Here is an 8,927-nt window from a genome sequence, read left to right as displayed (position 1 = left end):
GTTTCAGGATGTGTAAAACCAGGCTGGAATGCCTGGCCTTGCTCCCATCAAACACGGGGGCTGCAAGTGAGGAACACCCCAGAGCTCTGAGTGTGCGAGGGCAGGGTTTGCTCCGCTGCTGGTCGGTCACTTGGAAAATCAAGTGAAAAATCCCAACTTCTAAAAGGGCTCTGTGGGCTAATTTTAGGTCTGGGCCTTGACCAGAGAGATTTACAATAATTGCCAGGGTGAAAGTTTAACTTCTCCTGTGACTTTTCTCAGCAATCCCCAAGGAACTGTGTTCTGCTGTGCAAGGAACATCCCCGGGCCAGCTCCCCAAATTGCCTTTTTAAGGCTTTATTTTTAAGCCAAAGCCACAGGCTGCCTTCAACAGGACAAAAATCCTTCACGAGTCCCAGTCTGCAGCTGGTGGGAGCTCCTGTGGATGGGAATGAGCTTTGACTCAAATCCTTGTCCCCATTTTTTGGCCGTGCTCATCCCTGTGCCAGCCCCTCAGACACAGAGCAGATCCCCCATGGGCACCCCTGTTCCCACTCACCCCTAAGCCCTTTTTACAGCTCCCACGACAGGAGCAAAGCAGAACACGCTGCTTGTAGAACCATGGCCTTTCTGCTATGCTAAATGATTTAAAACTGGTGGTGAATAAACCTAATATCTGCCTGCTCCTGCCAATTCTCATTACTCCGGGACTCCCTCGGAGCGATTAACTGCCTTAAAAAAAAAAAAAAAAAAAAAAAAAAAGAAAAAAAAATCGCTGGAAGGAATCAAGCGAGTGGCTCAGCCAGCGCTGGGGAGAGCTGCTGGCAGCATCCCGGCTGGAGCGTGACGTGCCCTTGAAATGCTGTGCCCGGAGGCATCCGAGCGGTGCCAGCTCCGGCAGCGCCCCCGCCACAGCCGGGAGCTCCAGCTCCATCCTCGCCACGGCCCGGCCCGGCCGGGGCCATCCGGGGAGCGGGGACCGCCGTGCTGTGGCTGATCCTCCAGCAAAACCCTCGTGCTGTGCGGCCACAAAACCGTGAGGGGAGGTAAAGGGGTTTGTGGGCATCCCTGGAAGGGGAGTTAGGAGCCCGCTGTGGCCGGGGCAGCCCAGCCATGAGCCCGTTCCGTGCGCAGGCACGGCAAAGGCGGGTGCGTGTGTGAGCTGTCAGCCAGGCAGACAGGCCCCAGGCATCTCCCGGCCTGTCACAGCTGCAAATTGTCCAGGAGCAGTCCCTAATGGGATGTAGGGGGAGGATTTATTGGAGGAAGATGTCACAGGGATGAAAGGGGAAAAGAGAGGAAACCTGGAGAAATAGCAGTTTGGGTTTGTATTTATTTGAGGAGGGGAAATTGTTTTAGAATGTCCTTTGGTGTGTTGGAGAAGGCAAATAGGCAGTGACAGCCCAGCCACGGGGCTGGAGGAGCCTCCACTGATGGGAAGACCTTGATGTGCAAATTTCCTTTTCCCTCTCACCCTGCAACTCAGGATTTACCTTTGAGAGGGAGCAAAGCCCTCTCCTTTCAACACAAAAACCGTGTTCAATATTTCCTCTGTGACCTGGTTGAGTGATGCTCTCCCAGGATGACCTCAGAGATGGACAAGCCCAACCACAGGCCAGAACAAAGCCAGACCAGCTGAAATTCCCTAGGGGAGGATGTACAAACAGAAAGGGAATACGAAAACAGGACCAAAACCCACCCTCATCTTTCTGTGGGATAACCAGTGGAGTTTGGATGGAGGTGGAGAGCACCAGCTGAAGCAGGAGCTGCTGCAGCTCAGCATCAGTTCACCCCACATCCTTTCTGTGTGCACACAACCTGTCCCTCACAACAAGACAGCTCTTCTGTGCTTCAAACATCTGTTCAGGATTGTGTTCAGCGGCCTCTCAGCATCTGACTCAGATGGGAGGGAGTAATATTTGGGGTTGATGAGTGGGGAGGGAGTGCAATCTCACTGTCAGGTGGAAAAAAGGTCCAGGGCTTGATCCTTCTGCGTCCCTGATGGTGCTGGGAGAAGAATTAGGAGGGAAAAGGGGGTGTTCAGCAGACACAATTCAACATTTCCCATCTTACAGTGGTTTGTTCTGCCTGATCTTGGTGCCTCCAAGAAGGACAAGTCTCTCCTGCTGCATTTATTCATCCCAGGATAAACCTGCTGGGATGGAGCTCACAGGGCCCCTCGGAATGCCACGGATCTGCACCAGCAGGATCTGTTTGTGCTCTCCGTGTCTGCTGGGAGCATGTCTGAAGGGAGATGGGTGCATCCCTGCTTTCTCAACTGACCCCGTGTTGTCCTGTAATTCTATTTTATTTAAGCACGTCTTTTCTCCTGCTACAAAATCATAAAAAAAAAAAAAAAAAAAAGCTGAGCTGGGAGAGACCCACAAGGATCATCGAGTCCAACTCCTAACCTTGCACAGGACCATCCCCAAGAGTCCCATCACTGTACCTGAGAGAGGATTGTCCAAACAACACCTCTGAGGACACCTCCTTCCCTCCCTCGGACTACCGCGGGGGAAGCCTCCGGAGCCTGGCGCTGCTGCTGCTGCTGCTCTTCTTCCTCCTGCTGATGCAGATGAAAAGCGATGCTGCCGCTGTGCTCCAGCCCCCTCTCGGCACCTGCTGGCAGAGCTCAGGTGCGGAGCTCGCCGGGCGTGCAGCGCTGTGAGCAGGGGCAGAGCCCCGTGGCGGGGCGGGCACTCCCACACCATTCCTTGTGCTGGGGGGACGTGAACTGGAGCTGCAGAACTGAAACTTCAGAAAAAACAAAAAAAAAAAAACCCCAAAAAACCCCCCCAAAAAACAAACAAACAAAAAAAAAACCAAAAAAACCAAACCACAGCGTGTTGGCTCCTGCCTCCTCTCACCCCAGGGCTCTGCTCCCCGCGGCTGTGCTGGCCCTGCTGGGGTGACCAGGTCTGTGTCTCTCCCAGGGGAACAGGCACCTTCTGCACCTTCTCTTCCAAAGCACCTCCTGTTTCTGCAGGCAGAGTCAGAGGTCATCAGCTGCGTGTGGGTTGTCTCTTAAATATCCTTTTTCTTTGTGCTGCTCTGCCCTGCTGGGGCTGTGCCTGAGAAATGGTATCAGAGGCTTTGTTCTGCCTGCACAGAGACCACGGAGGAAAAGGCTTCAAAAACCTCCCCACACCCCTCCGTGGCTGTGCTGCCCTGGCCAGGGGGGGTTTCCAGGAGCATTCCCCTTCAGTCACCTCCTGCAGCTGCCTCTGTTTGGTGGCCCCTGCCTGGGGACAGCCTGGGACTCCTGCTCCTGTCCTGACCCACAGCCAGCATGGTGGAGCTGGGGACCTCAGGACCACATCCCTGGGTCTGTGCCAGGTCGGATCCTTCCCCCTTGCTCTTTCTGGGAGTCACAGAGCTGTGGACTCCCTCGATGCTGCTGCTCCAGGATCCCATTGTCCCTGAGGTCCCTCTGCAGCCTCCAGCCAGCAGGAGCCAAACCCCTGGAGATTTCAGACACAGAAAAAGGGCTTTCACCTTTCCCACGTGCAAACACTCCAGCAACAGCAGCTCCTGGCACCTGGAAACCTTGTGGAAAACTGTGCTGCTCCTGCTGGCAAAGGTCTGATCTTTGCTGTGCAGGATCCTCTCCCCAGCATTTCTTGCTGTGCTGGTCCAAGTGGCTTTTTCATTGCAGTTTTCCGGGGTTTTGCTTTTCCTACAGGCTGGAAAATGCCCTTCTGGCAACCTTGGCTTTGAAGCAGGCCCATGCTGCTGGGTCAGGCTGGCTGTGGTGTTTCTGCAGTGCCCAGCTCCCTGCAGCAGCTCTGGATGCTCCCTTGCACGTGTGTTCAATAAAAAAAAAGGAAAAAAAAACCCATTAAATATTAAAGGAAAAACCATCGTTGCCTGGACTCAGAGCAGCTCTTAAAAATGTTAGCAGCTCCGAAATCCCAACCTTCCCTTGGCTTTGAAAGCTTCCATCTTTGCAGCAGCCTGTGGGGAGCTGGGCAAGGTGTGTGTGAGGAGCAGGGCTGGTGGGCAAAGTGCCCCTGAAGAAGCTCCCAGAATGAAGCCACATGGCCCAAAGCAGCAACCAGGGAAATTCCACAACCCTGTGAACGTGCAGGGGCTGCTGTGTGATGGGGAACTGGGAAAAAGCCCTGGGAAAATCCCAGTTCTGTGCCAGGGCACCGGGAGCTGGCCAGTGAGGGCAGCTTGTGTCACCCCAGAGGAGGGGGACACCACGCAGGGACAGGACAGGTGCCATCCTACCCCCAGGCACTCGGGATCTGCAGCATCTGCTCCTGGGGCAGGTGTTCGAGTCCCCTCCATCAGCGAGGGCCTTTTTCTCTGCAGGGGAATGGCAATGCCTTGCCTGTTCCCACCCCAATCCCAAACCCAGTCCCTGGGCTGGTGGGATGCTCCACGGGATCAGGCTGCAGAGGGGAGGGTTTGCAGAACAAAGCCAGGTTTTCTTTTAAGGCAAGGAGCCCTTTCCTGGCTGGGCAGGGGGCTAAGAGGATGTTGCACTGCATATTCCCAGTTGCCCAAAAAGTGAAGGCTTTAGGGAACATCAGTGGGATCATTCATGCAGGTCCAGCCCAGAGCCCTCCTCTGTGCTAGACATCTTCACCAAGCCTCTAAAACCACCAAGAGGCTGTTAAAAAAAAAAAAAAAAAAATCACTACAGAGCCCTTTCTTTTTCCAAGAGACTCTCGGGGTGCCTTTCCCCAATCCTGCTGCAGCTGGAACCTTCCCGAGCCTCACCTGAGCACATCCTCTCGGGCAGACTCAGCCTGGACCAGTGCAGCGAGGAGGGCTTTCCATAGCCACAGGCACCTGAAAGGCTCCAGCTCCTGGGGATTCAGGGCAAGGATTTGGGGCTTGGTGTGCTGAGGGTGTATCCCAGAGCTGGATTGCTGCAGCACGATCCCGGGACAGTTCCTCACCTCATAAATCCCACTGGCATCGCCTCCCTGGGGGTCCCAGCGGGATGCTCCCGGTGCTACACTGGGCACTGGGGCCGAAGCCCCGCGGGTTCCCTCCGCCCCCGCTGCCTCCAGGGCTGTTTTTGGCTGCCACGTGCCGGTGGGGAAGGTTATTCCGGGCACGGAGAGACGTCACAGGAGGTTGTTCCAGGGCTGTGGTGCTGCCTGGGGGCAGTGGGGTGCCTAAGCACCCTCCCAGCCATTCTCCCGGTGGGAAATGAAGGGCGGGGGTTGTGGTGACCCCCTGGCACCGGCTGCTGTCCCCACAGGGATCCCTTGGAGAGGGTCCTTGCCCACGGCCCCTTCAGCATTCCCCGTGCCAGCACGGCACCGAAACTTTAGCAAAAAAACTAAATCCAGAGTTGGCCAGTGGCCACCACGCAGCTGGAGTGGTGCTGGCTGTACAGCAGGAAGGAGGTGGATGCTGTGGGGACAGGGGGACACAGTGGTGGCCACCAGGAGATGGCTAGTGGCCACCAGGATTTGGCCACAGGGCTTGGTGTAGAGCGGGGAGGAGCTGGACACTGCAGGGACATGGGGACTTTTTAAGGGGACAGGGGGACACCAGGAGCTGGCCAGTGGCCACCAGGAGCTGCCCAAGTGGCCACCATGTTGAGCAGGAAGAGCCGGACACTGCAGGGACAGGGGGACACGCGGTGGCCACCAGGAGCTGGCCAGTGGCCACCTGGATTTGGTTTTTCCACCCTGTGTGCCTCGTTTGGGTTTCCCCGCCTCAGCAGGAAGAGGCTTTTGGGGCGGGGGGAGCGAGGTGCGGATCCCTCCCTTCCCCTGGGAGCTGGAAAAGCCTGCGCGGCGCATCTCCAGGGAGACTCTGTAAACAAGGAGCAGGGGGAGGGAGCGAGGGGGGCTCTCCATCTGCTGCGCCAGCTTTCGGCCCCGGCCTGCCGTCAGATGTCTCACACAACAGGAAGCAATAAAACACTTATTACCAGCACGGGGGAGTCTCTTTCGCGTGCCGGAGAGTGGGATTTTGCCCAGAATCCCACTTAGGGGTGGCTGTTAACGGGGTTAGGGGGCTCACGTGTTACCAGAGCTCGTGGCAGAGGTGCCCAGCTCTGCTGCAGCAGGGGATGGTGCCAGCCCATCACTGGGGTAACCCCGCTGTGATTGCCACACGCCCCCGCGTCCCTCTGCTGGCTGCTGTCCCCTCTCCCACGGACCGGGTGTCCCAGCATCAGGAAGAGCACCCTGGCCAAGGGACTTCCAGCATCCAAAGCCTGCTGGCCTTTTAAAAGCAGCCCATCCGAACCCGGCAGCTCTGTCTGCTCCACGTGTTAGGGAAGAAATGAGAGGACGATGGTTGGTGGCTGGCAGTGGTGCTCACCCTTGGATGACAATTCCTGCTGCCTGGCTGGAATTCCTGCCTGAACTGGAGCATGTCTTCAGGACAGATGTTCAGCTGCGATTTAAAGGCATCCAGCGGTGGAGATGCAGCACCATCATTTCCCTGCCTGCTTGTAGTGGATAATTAGAGCCACATTTTCAGAAATAAGTACCTGTGGCCGGCCTGGCCAGGTTCCTCCTCCCAGATCCCCAAACCCTTGAGGTATGACCTCCTTTTCCCCCACAGGGGCTTTGTGGAGATCCCCACACGGCTTCTATCCCACCCCCTTTTTCCTGCGTGGGCTGCGTCCGTGCGCTGGCCCTGCCCCACGCTCTGTTTATGCCCCACACTCGCTGGGTACACCCCGGACTGGAAATAAGCCGGGCTGGCTCTGCCCGTGTTTGTGTCCGGAGTCTCGCTGGCATCCTGCGCTGGCTCTGCCGCTCGGGGCCATCGATCTCCCCTTCCCTTCTGCAAAGCCGGTGCCTGCCTGTGCGACAGCGGCTCCGCAGCCCCGCTGCCAGCAGGGACGAGGCGCCCGGACGGAAACCTTTAGGAAATCGCATTATTGGTTTTTTATAGCACCGCAATAATTGCTGCTGCAGTTTGCTCTGCACACAGTGCTCCTTCTGGAGCTGCCGGGGCATTCAGCATCCTGAATCCACGGGGATCAGCCCCCTCAGCCCTGCCCGATGGGCTGCAGCCCCAGATCACAACAGATTGGCCACATCCTGGCCGCGATTTCTCTCTTGTCTCCTTTGCCCACGGCAAAAACTGAACTTGTGACCCAGATGTGAGCAGCCTGTTATCTCGTTAGCCAGCCCAGCTTCCCCAGGAGCCTTTTATTAGCAGATAAACCCCCGAAATTCAGCCTGGGTCTCTGAGATGGGCTGGGAGATTCGCAGGTTAAACAGATATAAGAAGCACAGGTTTGCCCATAATTATTTTCCTGAATATCTGTCGATACTAATTAAAATTGTTTCCCATAATTAAATTTAAAACAGCAAGGGAGAGCAAGGGGTCGCTGAAATTCTTTTCTTTTGAATCACTCAGGGATAAAAGGGGTTTTCAAATCAAATTAGTAAAAAAATCCAATCCCATTTTCTCCCCCTGCCTCCATAAGAGGGACAGATTGTGGGGTGCTTTGGGGCTGCCCTCTGAGCCTGGCTGAAAATGGGGTTTAGGGGGGTGCTGGGGCTCAGGGCTGTGGCTCTGTAGGTGGCTGTAAGGAGAATTCAGTGTGTCCCCAAAACCCAGCACAGCCAGTGACACCCCGGTGCTGGATCAGGCAGGGAATGAGGAATTGGCCGAGCCCGAAATCCCACATGTGCCAGGACAACAAGGACAGTGCTGCTGCTGCTCCCCTCCAGGCAAACCCTGTGCAGGGTGAGCTGGTTTGGAGCTCTTGCCCCAAGCTGGGGCTCCTGCTGGCTGTAATTGATGCACAGCGTCATTTTTCTGGAGGAAAGGGGTTTGGACACAGCACTGCCAGTACTTCCAAGCTTGGCTGGGGGTGCCAGGAGGTGTTGGGAGCTGCAGGAGCCATCCCCCTGTGCCTGGCCACTCCAGGACACCCCTCACATGCAGGGCATCTCCCGGGGCACCAAAACTGCAGGATTCTGTTTTGTCCTAAGCAGGAGCATCCCACTGTCCCGGCACACTCCGCTCTGCCCGGAATCACCGGGATCCCCTGGAGCCCAGCACCTCCAGCACAACTGGGAAGCAGCTCTGAAAACTTGGCTGAGGCTCTGGGCAGTGACCCGAGAGCCCTCCCCAGCCCAGGCTTTCCCTGCCTCAGGACACGGGGTTTGGCAGCCAGAGCCGGACTCTTGGGAGTGGCTCCGGGGACACCCGGCCATCCCCGGGCTGCTGCAAGGTCACCAGGGCTGGGGTGAGCCAGGGCAGGCAGGGCAGGGCCATGCCACGGCAGTGGGAGCTGCTGGAAGCTGCAGAACTGTGAGATCAGCAGAGAAAACAACAGCCCACATCTAACGCCTGCCCTCCCCGGGAGGGATTTTGGGACAAATCAGTGAGCTTGTCATTTTTATTTCGGATGGAAGGAGGTGACAGCTCTGCCTGAGGGACAAGATTCAGCAGCTCCAGGGGACTGGCAAGACCCAGGTGTCCTGGAGGGCTGGAAAATCTCTGGCACAGAGGCCCCTCGTGGTGGGGGGAACAGCTCCTGGCCCTCCCCAGACCCCCTTGCACTGCTGGGCTCGGCCAAAGGAAGCTGTGCCTGAAGCCCAAGGCAGCCCAGCTCTGCCAGGCTGGGGCCGCTGGGGCCTCCCAGGGCTGGAAAAGCAAGGAAAAAGGAGGCTGAGGAAGAGGGGGATCGTGAGCAGCTCACCAAAATTAGCCAGGCAAATTGACACCGTTCAGCTGGAGTGCCTGTGCCAACAGCCACGTGGGGAAATCCAGAATATCTCGGGGTTTGGAGCTGCCTGGGCTCAATTCCCGTGCTCCCTCCATCCCCAGAGGCTTTCTCAGGCCCGTGGGATGCTGGTGTTGATGGCAGCTGGGACGCTGGCTCCAGCACATGGGGACAGAGGTCCTGCCCTCCCCGGCGCTGCGAGACATCACTGCCTTTAGCTGCTGTAATGGGTTTCTAAAATTAGCTGCACACTCTGCCCTTGGACTCGAGCAGGACATTTCTC

This window comes from Vidua macroura, chromosome 20 (genome assembly GCF_024509145.1).
Source record: "Vidua macroura isolate BioBank_ID:100142 chromosome 20, ASM2450914v1, whole genome shotgun sequence".
Classification (NCBI taxonomy): Eukaryota; Metazoa; Chordata; class Aves; order Passeriformes; family Viduidae; genus Vidua; species Vidua macroura.
The sequence above is the reverse complement of the archived record's forward strand: the minus strand, read 5'-3'. Positions refer to the sequence as shown.